The sequence below is a fragment of the Benincasa hispida genome, chromosome 9 (genome assembly GCF_027475165.1).
Source record: "Benincasa hispida cultivar pf3 chromosome 9, pf3_genome.v1.1, whole genome shotgun sequence".
NCBI classification, from domain to species: domain Eukaryota; kingdom Viridiplantae; phylum Streptophyta; class Magnoliopsida; order Cucurbitales; family Cucurbitaceae; genus Benincasa; species Benincasa hispida.
In genome coordinates, this window is record NC_143486.1 from 71329804 (window position 1) to 71345204 (window position 15401).

The window sequence follows — 15401 nt, forward strand, 5'->3', positions numbered from 1 at the left end:
GAACTTGATGATAACTGAACTAATACTTGATCTTACTCGATGATTCTTGAAGGATACTCGGTGCGACTTGAAGGTGAAAACGATCAACTTGACGCAAATAGAGAAGATCTATGCACAATTGAACATGATACTCAGATTATTCAATGCAATTTCAATGGTGAATGAATCGTGTGCAATTTGTAGTAAAGAAAGCGATCGTATGGACAAGAAAGATAAAGCAAGAAGGTGAGACACAATGTTTACATGGTTCGGTAAGATTACCTAAATCCACAAGAAGATATGAGTTCTTTACTAATGAAGATTACGTACAGTTTTTGTTATTATAAGAAAACTAGGAAAAATTATGATAACTCTCTCTGTTTTGTTTGAAGGATAAGAGGTATTTATAAAGTATACCAGCTGACTGTTCACAAAGTTAGTTATAAACAAATAAAAAATTAAGGTATTTCAGACAAATTTTCTTCAAATTCTCCACCTTGACTCCAATGCCTTGCAATATTCTAATCTTTTTGATTCTGACCGTTCTGTCTACCCTGTGTTTGGAAGCTCAAAACCAACATGTTCTATACATTTAAACAATGTAAGCTTTGAAATAGGTTTTGTTAATATGTCAGCTGCATTGTCTGAAGTATGGACCTTTAAAATTTCTATCTCCACTGTCTCAATTTTATCTCTAATGAAATGATACTTGATATAAATGTGCTTAGTTCTAGTGTGGTATTGTGGATTTCAGGATAAATGGATAGTACATTGGTTGTCACAGTAGAGTTTCACCACTGTTTGATCTATTCCAAAGTCTTTCAGCAATCCCTTAAGCCATAATGCCTCCTTGATTACTTCTGTTAAAGCCATATAGTCAGGTTCTGTTGTAGATAAGGCTACTATAGGCTATAGTGTTGCTTTCCAGCTGATTAGATTAGGGTCATAAAGGAAAAGGTAACCTATTAAGGACCTCTTTTTATCCAAATCATCAACATAGTCAGCATCCACATATCCATAAAGTTCTAAGTTTGGTTCAGCTGACCTTTGATAGACTAATCTTGAGTTTTTAGACCAAACCAAGTATCTTAGGAACCATTTAGTAGCCTTCTTGTGTCTCTTGCCAGGATTAGACATATATCTACTAACTAAGCTATTTGAATATGAGAGAACAGGTCTGGTAGAAATCACTAAATACATTAGACTTCTGACTTCTTGACTATAGGGTATGACAGCCATTTGTTTCTGATGTTCTTGGTCAGAATCTTTAGGAGAGTTAGCTGAGGAAAGCTTAAAGTGCTGAGCAATAGGTAAGCTCACAAGTTTTACATCATTCATGTTGAACCTTTTAAGGAACTTCTCATAGTAATTGGATTGATTGATGCTTAGGATAGACTCCTCTTTGTTCCTCTGAATCTCTCCTCCTAGAAATTTGCTTGCTTCTCCCAAGTCCTTCATAACAAACTCCCTTTTTAAGAGGTTTTTAACATGGGTTAGATCTCCTTTGGACCTACTTGCTAGCAACATATCATCTACATATATGAGTTGGTAAACTTTATCCTTGTAAGAACCTGTATTTTCATAAACGCATATGTCAAATGTAGTATGTCTCAAGCTTCTTTTGCAAAGATGAATGAATTGATTAATGAAACATAATTTTATCAACAACATTGAAAATAGCACTGAGTCTTCATGAGCTTTCAGAGGATGCTTCTTCTTGAGCCTCCATCCACTTCTTTTCCAGTTAGGGAACATTAACACTATTTCGTTTTGCATCTCTATCAAAGTCCAACTTACGTTTGGGAGGCAATGCGACTACAGTAAGAAAATTCTCTAAAATAAAGTTAAGCAATTACAACGTTGTAATTATGTTTTGGAAGGATATATCTATTGAGACTAATGAATAACATAACTTAGTGGCACTGTGGAGATTTTTATGTTGTGATTTTTTCCTCGTGTTGAACTCTTCATTTCATCCAAATTATCACCCAAAACATTGATTGTACTTCAAATGCTCAATACGTGTAAAATAAACAAATAAATTCATGAATGTAATGACGTTCATTAAAAGAAACTTTCTTTCAAATGGTTTGTGGGGATAGTTTTCACCCTGAGAAGCAGTTTAAGACATGCAAGAATGACATTGTCAAGTCTTGGAAAAGAATACCAAGGCGATCATGTGTTTAGTTTAGATTTAGAATTCTTGGCCTAAGGCCTGAAACTTAATTCTTTATTTGGATGGTAAAGAAGAAAAGGAGAGTTGTAAGCTTGGTTTTTTTAACCTTTTTTTAAATTGTATTTCAATTGGAGTTAATTAAATCTCTAATTTGATACAACCGAGTTTAAAGTAAATTTGTAATTTATCATAAATAGTAGATCATTTATTATTTTCAAGTACGGGATTTTCCAAAAATACAAAAAGAAGGAAAAATAATTACACAAAATAGAAAAATTTAAATCTTCGTTGACTGAGGCTCATAGAAGCCTATGAGTATCTATCATTGTTGCTCATAACCTACGACAGAACTAGCCTTATGAACTTGTAACTTAACCTTATATGAATTTATGCTTCAAACGAAAAGAAATCGTTTATATGCAATTATGCCTCCTTAACATGACGTTCTTGATCCGCCACAGCCTTTACCAATAAAGTGTACCTTCCTTTTTAATAACTCAATTTTCGAAATTTTAAAGTTAAATGTGTTTGCCTAAAAAATAAATCCTATGCTGCGAGATCTTCTAAGCATCTTCCATTAGAAGTAAATGAGTGTCAGATCAAAGAATACGGTAAGGACTCGTGTTGAAAATGCCGAGGACATTAAAAATTGAAAGAAAAAAGATGGGGCGAGGACTTCTTTTTCCTTTTTCACTATTTGTTTTTTTCTCCCTCATTTTCCATTTCCTTTTTTTAAAATTTCCTTTACAATTTCTCAAGTTATTTTCTAATTTATTGTCTCAAAATATTTGGATGAAAATTTTTAAACAATAAGATCGGAGTTTTAAATATTAAATTTTAATACAATGAAATGTACATTTCCAATATTGTAAATTTAAGACTTGATTAAAATCTTCATATCCTTAACTTAACCTCCTAAATTATTATTCACTCATAAAATAGAGATGTGGCTAATTTCATTTTTTTTGAATAAAACTCTAAATTCCATTAAGTGAAATAAGATATTACAAAAGAGATGTGGCTAATTTTCATTTTTTATGTAAACCTCCAATTTCAGAAAAAGAAATTACATGCCAATTACTTCTTAGTTATATTTACTCAAATTTCGTTGATATGGCCACATAACACACAAAAGAAAAAAAAAATCATAGTAGCTAAAACTTTATATTGATCCAAACCAACCCTTTACAACAATGGAGCAACGTGTTTTTGGTGCATAGTTATTCCCACTTATGAATCAAAACATCTTTATGATTAGTGTTGTCTTTCAAATAAATTCCATCATCTTTAGCAATCCAAATGCAGTTAGAATCATAGCACATATTATAGAGCCAAACTGATGTGCTCTCAATCCAAAAGGCTTGGAACGATGAATGTTGTGCATTTGGCTTCTGCAAGTAACACCAGAACAACGTCGTATTCCAAAAGTTTACTCTAAATCTCCAATTGAATTCACTCCCAACATTTAGCTTGTGTTCTCCTAAATCATTGTCTTTGGATTTACAATGAACAGATAGGATTTGGCCATTACTTAGTCCATTCACAATGTGGATTTGCCATTTTGCAAGCTCTGCAGCCTTGGTCTCATCAAGTATTGCCAAACACAACACAAACAACAATACCACATGTTGCTTGGTCATACGTTTGGTTTCCATTTGGTTCATCATATTGCACTTGTAAAACCACTTTGAGATTGGTTTTAAAATTGGAATGTTGCATGACCAATAGTTTAATGTAGTTTTATACAACGTCATTTGGGAGAAAATCTATATAAGTCAATACTATCAATAGCAGTTAGTTATAAAATAACAATATTTTTGGATAGGGATGTGTCTATTTCACTAGAATAACAGTCAGTTATAAAATAACAATATAGCTGCTATGGGGATATACATTAAAAATAGGCGACTAGTTGTCTTTTTATTTTTATACGTTGTTAAAAGACTTTTTTAAAGAGGGAAGGTTTCAAGAATTTAATTTATAAAAAGATTATGTATTTTTCATTAGTTTAAATTGTGAAATTCTCTCCACAAAACTTATTCTCATTCGAATATATTTTGTGTTCTTCATTTCTCTTTGATCATAGGGATGTCGACAACTTTAAGTTTGGGGGTGGGAAGATTGTATTGTGATGTTATATTATGCTTTATATCATTATTGCTGCTGGAACTCATAAAAAAAACAAAAGAACGAAAAGAAAGAGACGTTTCTCCTTCAAGCGTTAAATAGTATCCTTTGCAGCTATGACATTGACCCATTTTGTTAACTACATGAAATGTTACTTAGGAAGAAACTCATATTAAACTTAAACCTATAGGGCCTTTGTTGTTCTTCTCAGGTTGGATGTGTAAGGTCATTTCAAAATGGAGAAGAGATAGCATTTGCTCATCAACTTTAATTTTAGCAACATCTCGATTTCCTTCAATAGCCACTACCTTCATGTCAAATCTTTTAGACAAGGATCTAATAACTTTTCTAACAAGTTTTCCTTCTTAACACGTCTCTCTCAAGACAAGTGGTTGATTTGGAATGTAAAGAAGACAAACATAAAATTCAATAATTGTCTAATCATCAAGCATTTTCAAGTTTTTAAAATGTAAGGTAATCAATTGAAGTCTTGACATTTTAACTTTGAATGTTCCCTCATGATCTACATGTAATATGTCTCAAGCTTCTTTTGCAAAGATGAATGAAATGATTAACAAAATGTAATTTTATCAACAATATTGAAAATAACACCGAGACTTCATGAGCTTTAAGAGGAAGCTTCTTACGTCGTAATCCACTTCTTTTCCAGTTAGGGAGTATTAACACAATTTTGGTTTGCATCTCTAGCAGAGTCCAATCTACGTATGAGGGGCAGTGTGACTAGAAAAAGACACTTCACTAAAATAAATTTAAGCAATTATAACGTCGTAATTATGTTTTGAAAGGAAACATCTATAGATACTAATGAATAACTTAACTTTAATGGCATTGTGGGGGTTTTTATGTTGTGAATGCTTCCTTCTTGTGTTGAACTCTTCATTTTTTCCAAACTATCACCCAAAACTTTAATTATACTTCAAATACTCAATAGGTGTACAATAAACAAATAAACTCATGAATGTAATGACGTTCGATAAAAAAAAACTTGCTTTCAGGTGGTTTGTGGGGATAGTCTTCACTTTGAGAAGTAGTCTTAGACAAGCCAGAATGACATTGTTAGGTCTAGAGAATGAAAAAAAATACCAAGACAATCATGTCCTTAATTTCAAATTCTGGGCCTAGGGTTTGAAACTTAAAACTTTATTTGGATGGTAACAAAAAAGGAAAGTAAGCTTGGTTTTTTAAACCTTTTTTAAATTGTATTTCGGTTTAGGTTAATCAAATCTCTAATTTGATACAACCAATTTTAAAGTAAATTTGTAATTTATCATAAATAATAGATCATTTATTATTTTCAAATAGGGGGTTTTTCAAAAATAAAAAATAAAGGAAACTATTTACACAAAATAACAAAATTTTAATCTTCTTTGATAGAGGCTGATAAACGCTGATAAGAGTCTATCATTGTCTATCAATGATAGAAACTGAAAGAACTCTTTCACTAATAGAAATTGATAGAAGTCTATCAGTGTCTATCTTTGTTTGTTTCTTTTTTCTATTTTTGTAAATAATTTGTCACTTTTCTTATTTGTGAAAATTTTCCTTTACAATTAAAAGATGTGGAAATCATGTTGCCCATAGCCTAGGACAGAACTAACCTTATAAAATTGTAACTTAACCTTATATGAATTTGTGTTTCAAAAGAAAAGAAATCGCTTATATGCAATTATGCCACTTTCACACGACATTCTTGATATGCCATTGCCTTTACCAATAAAGTGTATCTTCCTTTTTGATAATTCAATTTTAGAAACTTGAAAGTTTAACGTGTTTGCCTTCAAAAGAAATCCTATATTGGGAGATATTCTGAGTATTTTCTACGAAAAACAAATGAGCATCAGGTCAAAGTATATGGTAAGGAGTCATGTTGAAAATGTAGAGGCACTCAAAAAGAGGAGTGAAAAAAAAAAAAGAAGAGGCGACGGTTTCATTTTCCTTTTTCTCATTTTTTTCTTTTTTCTCCTTATTTTTCCTTTTCTTTTTTTTTTTTCAATTTCCTTTACAATTTCTCTAAGTTATTTTCTAATTTAATGGACTAAACAGTCAAATGAACATGCAAATAATGCAAAAATGAAATGAAAAGAAGAAAATAATTATAAGAAATGTAAAGTTGAACAAGATTTATAGTACAACAAGATTAATTTTCTTTTTGTGAATACTAAACTTCTAAATTCCATTAAATTCCATTTAAGCGAAATAAGATAGTACAAAAAGGATGTCGATAATTTTCATTTTCTTTTCCTTTCTATTCAGTGCAATAAATAATATGAAGGTATGAACATTATGTAAACCTCCAACTTCAAGAAAAGAAATTACATGTCAATTATTTCTTAGTTATGTTTACTATTTTGTTGATGTGGCCAGTTAAACACACAGAAAAAAAAAAAAAAAAAAAAACCTTCACAGTACCCAAGACCTTAAATTGATCCAAACCAACCCTTTATAATAATGGAGCAATGTGGTTTTGGTGCATAGTTATTCCCACTTATGAATCAAAACATCTTTATGATTAGTGTTGTATTTCAAGTAAACTCCATCATCTTTAGTAAGCCAAATGCAGTTAGAATCGTAACAATCTTATAGAGTCAAACTGATGTGCTCTCAAAAGGCTTGGAATGATGAATGATGTACATTAGGCTTTTGCAAGTAACACCAGAACAAAGTCGTATTCTAAAAGTTTACTCTAAATCTCCAATTGAATTCATTTCTAACACTAAGTTTGTGTTCTCCTAAATCATTGTCTTTGGATTTGCAATGAACAGATAAGATTTGGCCATTACTTAGCCCATTCACAATGTGGATCTGCCATTTTGCAAGTTCCACAGCCTTGGTCTCATCAAGCATTGCCAAACACAACACAAATAACAACACCACATAATGCTTGGTCATACATCTTATTTCCATTTGGTTCATCGTATTGCACATGGAAACCCACTTTGAGATTTTTTATCAAAATTTGGGATGTAGCATGACCATTAGTGAATGGATTTTTATACAATCCCATTTGGAAAAAAAATCTGTATAAGTCAATACTATTAAGAGAAGTTAGTTATAAAACAACAATGTTTTGGATAGGGATGTGTTTGTTTCACTAGAATAGCCTATCAGTTATAAAATAACAATGTAGTTGTTGTGGGGATATACCAAAAAAAAATTAGGCGACTAGTTTTCTTTTAATTTTTATACGTTGTTATGAGACTTTTTTTAAAGGAGGGGATGTTTCAAGAATTTAATTTATAAAAAGATTATGTATTTTTCATTCTCTCCACAAAATATGATTCTCATTCCAATTTATTTTGTGTTCTTCATTTCTCTTTGATCATGGGGATGTCGATAACTTTAAGTTTGGGGGTGGCAAGCTTGTGTTGTGATATTATATTATACTTGATACCATTATTTCTATTGGGAATCATAAAAAAAACCAAAGAACGAAAAGAAAGAGGCGCTCCTCCTTCTAGAGTAAAATGGTATCCTTTGCAGTCATGACATTCATCCATGTTTTCAGCTACATGAAATATTAACTTAAGAAGAAATTCATATTGTCGGCCTGCATACTTGAAATTCTTGAATGAAAAAACCCAAATGATGAAGTTGGCTGATGCGTTGTTTTATGTAATGAAATAATGAAAGGAATTGCAATGATGGAAAATGAGTTGTGCAACAAGTTTTCTCAGAAGAATCCTAGTATAAATCCTACGGAGTTTCCCGGTAATTCCAGGATCGAACTCAGGGACTAAGGAAAACAATATGCGGTAGTAATTTTTAAGATCACCTTGCGGTAACAAATAAATTAATGATTGGTTGGTTTGTTGTTTGAAGTATGAAAAATATGCAGCGGATTTGAGAAAAGATTGATTATGTGACAGATAAACTGAGTATGCAGAGGAACGGGTTGAGGAGGTCTTTAGCTAGCGTTTCCAGACAATGCATTCAAACTATGCGATCATACTACACTCATGCGACAGCAAATCATTTTCCAATGTAGATGTGGTAGCTCACAATTCTAGGACGCATGCGATGAATGCGATAATGTCTATAGAGCTTATTCCTAAGTCTCTACTTCTTGCCTATGCGATGATGCAAGATGCACACAAGGACAAGGTGACCACATACAATCATAACTTATCTCTAGGATGCATGCGATGCGTTAATAGCAAACAGTGCTTATTCCTAAGCTTCTATCTCTTGATTATGCATTTCTAATCTGACTCTCCTGAGCCTAGATTCTAACCTGACTTTTTCAAGCCTAGATTCTATCCTTAGACTACCCTTCCGAGTATCTCTAATGGACGAATGACGCATACATAATACAAGATAATTGCATAGAATGAAGATCCCCAGTTATGCTAGCTAAGTGCTTCTCAACCCATTCAACAGATTTAGCTACTCATGCATAATATATAGAGAGTGAACAGATATAAAGATGTAAATTCCATTTCTATAAATCAGTTCAGAGTACAAAATGACAATGGAAGATAAGGATAGAGAGCCTGGTAGCAATTTCTTGCTTCCCAAGGCTTTTACACTATTAACTCTATTTTGCTCAAAAGATGTTCCTTCTCCCACAGGAGTTGGCCCTCTCTCTGATCTCGACGCTTCCGGCACTCTTCCAGGTTCATCAGAACGATCTCTTAGTACAATCTCACTTCCCTCGCTTCCACCTTCTAAGTAAAAGAAAACTATGAACAAGGCTACTTCTATCTAAAGGGAAAATTCTCTAACTGTCGAACTCCTTCACTGGAGGTGGCCTCTGATACTTATAGAGCTTCGGGGTGAAAGGCTTCTTCTCTCTTATGATTGCACTGATGGGATGGCATTAATTCTCTATCTGATGCACCGAATATCTGTCACCGAAAAGTTGAGTGTACTTGCTATAGTAGGTCGTTAACGACTTGTCAACTTAATTCGGAATCGACTGTCATCAGCTTTCAGTCCCATCGTGATTTATTACGCTTTTCACCCAGATGCACCCACCATGATGTGCTGGCTCTATACGGCAACCTTTTTGAGTAGATATTCGCGAGTGCAAATGATCGCATAGCCTTGCATTAACGTAATCTCTTGATGTGCTCAACCATTGATTTCTTTGGATCGCATTTTCCACCTTGCGTCAACGTATTTCTGCACAAAAATACATACGTTAACTGTTTTCGTGCGATGGATGTATGCGACCGCAATATTGTGAACTTAATGCTTTTGGATGCAATAATGTATATTTTTATCATCGCAACCCTGCATTGTTTTATAACTTAGCACTGTAATAACGTGCATTTCTGCCCGCTATCACACCTCCAAATTTAAACAATGCTTGTCCTCAAGCATAAGCTAAAGATTTCCTTTAGAAAGTCGACCACTTTTTCTTTCCTACATTTCTCAAGGATGCCTTATTCAAATCGTATACACCAAAATTTCCTTAATCTTATACAGGTCTCTTCTTAAAATATTTCCAAAATTTAGGGACCGCAAGTTTAACCTTCAAAAAGACTTTACTAGATTCCAGGACATCGCATGATTTATTTAAAAAAAAAAAAAATCAATGGGGTGTTAAATGATTCTTTTATCCTTGCGTATTTTAGAGATTATATTTTTTTCTGACTTTGCACTGATCCAAGTGTCTCGCCTTCATTTTGGCTTGCCCCCACGTGTATCATGTGGACATCCAACTACAAGCAAGACACTCTTTCTCATACTAAAATCATGTCCATTTGGCAGTAGAGTTGCGATCATTTATTTATGCGTTGATCACGATAACTACCTTCGTTTTGGCTTGCCCCCATGTGTGTCATGCGGACATCTAACTACGAGTAGAATCCGGTCGCAACGTTATGAAATATATATATATATATATATATATATTATAAGCAAGGCTAAAAATAGCATGGTTGAAAAATGAATACCGCACCCCCAAATTTAAAATGCGGCAATGTCCTCATTTCTAAAAGATTGAAAGAATTCATGTGATGTTCTTAGGAAGTTTCGTAAAAGGTTAGTTTGAAAGAAAGCTAGCAGACCACTAACTTCTAGAAATATTACATGAGGTGACTGTCCTAAAATTAAGTTGACTTTAGTGTGTACAAAAAGATAGAAGCATGCGTTTCATCATTGAAATCATAATTGGCAAAGAGAAATTATGTGGTGGCTTACTAAATTGATCAATGTTAAATGATTGTGGCAACCATAGAGGATGCGGTGATAAAATTTTCAAAACTAAAACGCGATGCGATAATGCAAAATTTGAATTAAAGTTAAGGAAAGATACAACCTCCAAATTTGCATTGTCGCCCGCATTATTTGTTGACGCATCCTGCTTTGCGACGATCTTCTTTCTTTTGATTGTGGTGACGAAATAAATTAGTTACGTCTTCGTGTAGAGCCTCCGCAATCGTTTACCTTGATCGTTGCAAGAAAATTATTAAGAGGGTCAAATACAAAAAATCATTTACCACGATCGTTTAACACGATCGCATTATATTTTTTTAAAAAAGATGTAAAATGAAGATAGATAAACGATATTTGAAATAACATCAAAGTGGTGAGAGTTCATGAATCATAATTTAGAAAAGGATATGCCAAAAGTCTTGCGCCACAGATGATTTTCTATCACATGCCAGCGCAGGGGCCACTCGATTTCCCTTCATTCCGGATTTCTCAAGTCTACAGAGGTCTTTTCTCGATGAAAATCACCCCCACAATATGCCTTGACTCATTGCCTGTTAACCTTAAATGTACGGGTCCCTTCCTCATTAATCAGCTCAACCGCACCATGTGGGAATATTTCTTTAATTATAAAGGGTTCGGATCAGCACGACTTTAACTTGCCAGGAAAGAGCCGTAACCGTGAATTGAAAAGTAAGACTTTTTGTCCGACGTGGAGATTTTTTCCGCATAGCCAGTTGTCATGCCAACGCTTCACTCGTTCTTTGTAAATTTTGGCATTTTCATAAGCTTGCATTCTCCACTCATCAAGCTCGACCAATTGGAGTTTTCTTGCTTCCCCTACTACTTTAAGTCGAAGTTAAGCTTCTTCACCGCCCACAATGCTTTGTGCTCCAGCTCCAATGGTAAATGACATGCTTCCAAACACCAACGCATACAGAGACATGTCTATCGGTATTTTTTAGGCAGTTCGGTATGCCCACAGCGCATCGTCCAACTTTGTTGCCCAATCTTTTCGCGAAGGCTTTACCACCTTCTCCAGTATCAACTTGATTTCCGGGTTGGACACTTCAACCTAACCATTCGTCTGTGGATGGTATGCGGTGGCCACTTTGTGGAGGATATTATATCTGCGTAACAATTCTTTGACAGTGTGATTGACAAAGTGGGTGCCTTCATCACTTATTATGGCATGTGGGTTGCCAAAACGAGTGAAAATATTCTTCTTCAGGAATTTGGAGACTACCGCCGCATCGCTTGCGGCACATGCTACTGCTTCTACCCATTTGAACACGTAGATGACGGCTAACAAAATATAGTTTTGACCATTCGATGGTGGGAATGGTCCCATGAAATCAATGCCCCAGACGTCGAACAACTCCAGTTCTAAAATGATGTTAATGGGCATCGCGTGTTTCCATGCAATATTACCCATGCGTTGGCACCGGTCATTCTTCATCGCGTAGTCTCTTGCATCCTTAAATAGTGTTGGCCAATAGTACCCACTTTGTAATCCTTTCGCTAATGTGTGCCGGCCTCCTAAGTGCGCGCCATATGGTGAATCATGACATTGTGATAATATGCATTGGTGAGCTGCATCCGGTACACAGTCGCAGAATCTGGTCTGACCTCTTTTATCTAGATTTGGCTCATCCCAGTAATAAGATCTACATTCATGCCTGAGCCGCCTCTTTTGGTGGTCAGTATAATCTTCGGGAAATTTCTTTCAAACCAGATAATTTACCACGTATTCAATCTGAAATAGTTGCTCGTCTGGGAACACTGCGCTAAACTCTGACTGATTGCAGTCAACCTCAGGATTTTCCAATCTGGATAAATGATCCGCAACTTGATTCTTCGTCCCCTTGTGATTAATTGTTTCCATATCGAATTCCTGGAGGAGGAGAACCCATCTAATCAACCTCGGCTTCACATCCTTCTTTTTCATCAAATATTTTATTGCCGAGTGGTCCGTGTGGATGAGTATTTTTGTTACCAGCAAATATGCTCTAAATTTCTCCAACGCAAAATATTACCGCAAGTAACTCTTTTTCTGTGGTGGTGTAGTTTGTTTGAGCAGGTTTTAAAGTCTTACTCGCATATGCGATGGGATGTAGTATTGTTTTTCTCTTCTGCGCCAGCATTGCTCCCATCGCATACCCACTCTCGTTGCACATTAATTCAAAGGGTAGTGTCCAATTTGGTGCGATCAATATGGGCGCCGTTGTTAATGCTTTCTTCAAAATCATGAATGCGTTGAGGCAATTATCATCAAAGTCAAACTTTCTATCGGCCTCCATCAACGCACTCAGCGGTCGTGCAATCTTTGGGAAGTCTTTGACAAAAAATCTGTAAAATCCGACATGTCCCAAGAAGCTCCTAACAGCCTTTACATTCGTTGGAGGTGGGAGCTTTTCAATCGCTTCAATTTTTGCCTTGTCCACCTCCAACCTGTCCCTAGAAACCTTGTGCCCTAGCACAATGCCCTCCTTCACCATAAAATGACATTTCTCCCAATTAAGCATGAGGTTCGTCTCCTTACATCTTTTCAATATCTTCTCCAAGTTGTCAATACAGACTTCGTATGTGTGCCCATATACAGAGAAGTCGTCCATGAATATTTCTACAGAGTCTTCGAGATATTCTGAAAAGATGGCCATCATGCACCTTTGGAAAGTGCTCAGCGCATTGCAGAGGCCGAACGGCATGCGGCGAAAAGCAAATGTTTCATACTTGCAGGTGAATGTGGTCTTTTCTTGATCTTTGGGAGCAATCATGATCTGATTATAACCGGCATACCCATCCAAGAAGCAGTAGAAGTCATTTCCAGCTAGACGATCCAACATTTGGTCAATAAAAGGTAAAGGGAAATGATCTTTCTTTGTTGCCGCATTGAGTTTGCAATAGTCCATACAAATCCGCCATTCGGTGACGGTCTTTTGCAATATCAGCTCGTTATTTGCGTTAGGGACTACCGTCATCCCTCCTTTCTTCCACATGCACTGCACGGGGCTGCCCATGTGCTGTTTGCTATTGGATAGATGATGCTCGCGTCTAACCACTTGATTGTCTCCTTCTTTACGACCTCCTTCATCACAGGGTAGAGTCTACGTTGATGTTCAATCGATTTTTTTTTATTTTCTTCGAGACGAATTCTTTGCATACAGTATGCGGGGCTAATTCCTCAAATGTCTACGAGCATCCAGCCAATTTCTTTTACATAATTACTTATAATGCTCAGCAACACATTTTCTTGGTTTTCATTAAGTGCAGAGGAAATGATTACCGACAGCTTTTCATTCTGCCCCAAAAATGCGTACTTCAGGTGGTTAGGAAGAGTCTTCAGCTCTATTGTTGGTGGTTGTTCTAAGGACAATTTTGTTGTTTTTCTTTCTTCATTCACTATCAGATTAACTTCTTGAGATGTGATCACCTCATCTTCCTTGTTTGTTTTTTTTTTGATCGCATTGCATGCTACAATGGATGTGATCGCATCCTTATCTTTGTTTTCATCTTCAAGCTTCTCTTCTTCATTCAAACTCTATTCATCGTCGGATTCATTAAGGTCTTCTTCGTCAGGATATTTCATGGCACGGATAATGTCAAGGCTTTTATACTGTTAACTCTATTCTACTTAAAAGATGTTCCTGCTCCCACAGGAGTTGACCCTCTCTCTGATCTCGACGCTTCCGGTACTCTTCCAAATTCACCGGAACGATCTCTCGGTACAATCTCACTTCCCTTGCTTCCGCCTTCTAAATAAAAGAAAATTATGAACAAGGCTACTTTTATCTAAAGGGAAAATTCTCTAACAGTCGAACTCCTTCACTGAAGGTGGCTACTGGTATTTATAGAGCTTCGGGGTGAAAGACTTCTTCTCTCTTATGATTGCACTGATGGGATGGCATTAATTCTCTGTCCGATGCGCCAAATATTTGTCACTTAAAAGTTGAGTGTACTTGCTATAGTAGGTTGTTAACGGCTTGTCAACTTAATTCGGAATCGACAGTCATCATCTTTCAGTCCCATTGTGATTTATTACGTTTTTCACCCAGATGCACCTACCATGATGCGCCGCTCTATGCGGCAACCTTCTTGAGTAGATATTCATGAGCGCAAATGATCGTATAGCCTTGCATCAACGCAATCTCTTGATGCGCTCGACCGTTGATTTCTTTGGATCACATTTTTTGCCTTGTGTCAATGCATTTCTGTACAAAAATACATATGTTGAATGTTTTCGTGCGATGGACGCATGCAACCGCAATATTGTGAACTTAATGCTTTTGGATGCAATAATGTATATTTTTATCATTGCAACCCTACATTGTATAACTTAGCACTGTAATAACGTGCATTTCTGCCTGTTATCACTGGCCCTTTTTGTTGATCCAAACCATGATCAACCCAAGTTATTTCGCCCCAAATAATTTTTGGTAGGTAGAAAACTTGGTCCAAGTTGCTCTACGATCTTCCAGCTAATGTGCAACATGTGGATAGATCCACTTTCTTCTGCCTAATGGAAGTAATGCCTTCTACTTTGATGGGAAATGAATTTTCAAACAAATTAATTTTCTCTCTCTCTCGTTCTCTCCTCTGTTTGCAAAAAACCCTTTCTAACTCTTTTCTTTCTGATTATTTTCGTGAATTTGTTGTGTGAATGAAGAAGAAGAAGAACATGTAATATGATAAAGAGAAAGAAGAGAAGAAGATCTACACGATGATATATGTTGTTTGGCAATATAGTGCCTACATCCATGGGAAGGAGAAGAATCTTTTATTTCAAGAGCTAAGTCACACTTTTCTTTAAAGATCTTGTAGCTTTCTTGTAAGCTTCTGTAAGATAGTACTAGAAATTATAAATGATGCATATTTATACATTTTTTAGCTGATACAAGTAGTTACATAACAAACTGTAAAGAAAAATGTAAAAGCTGGCCCT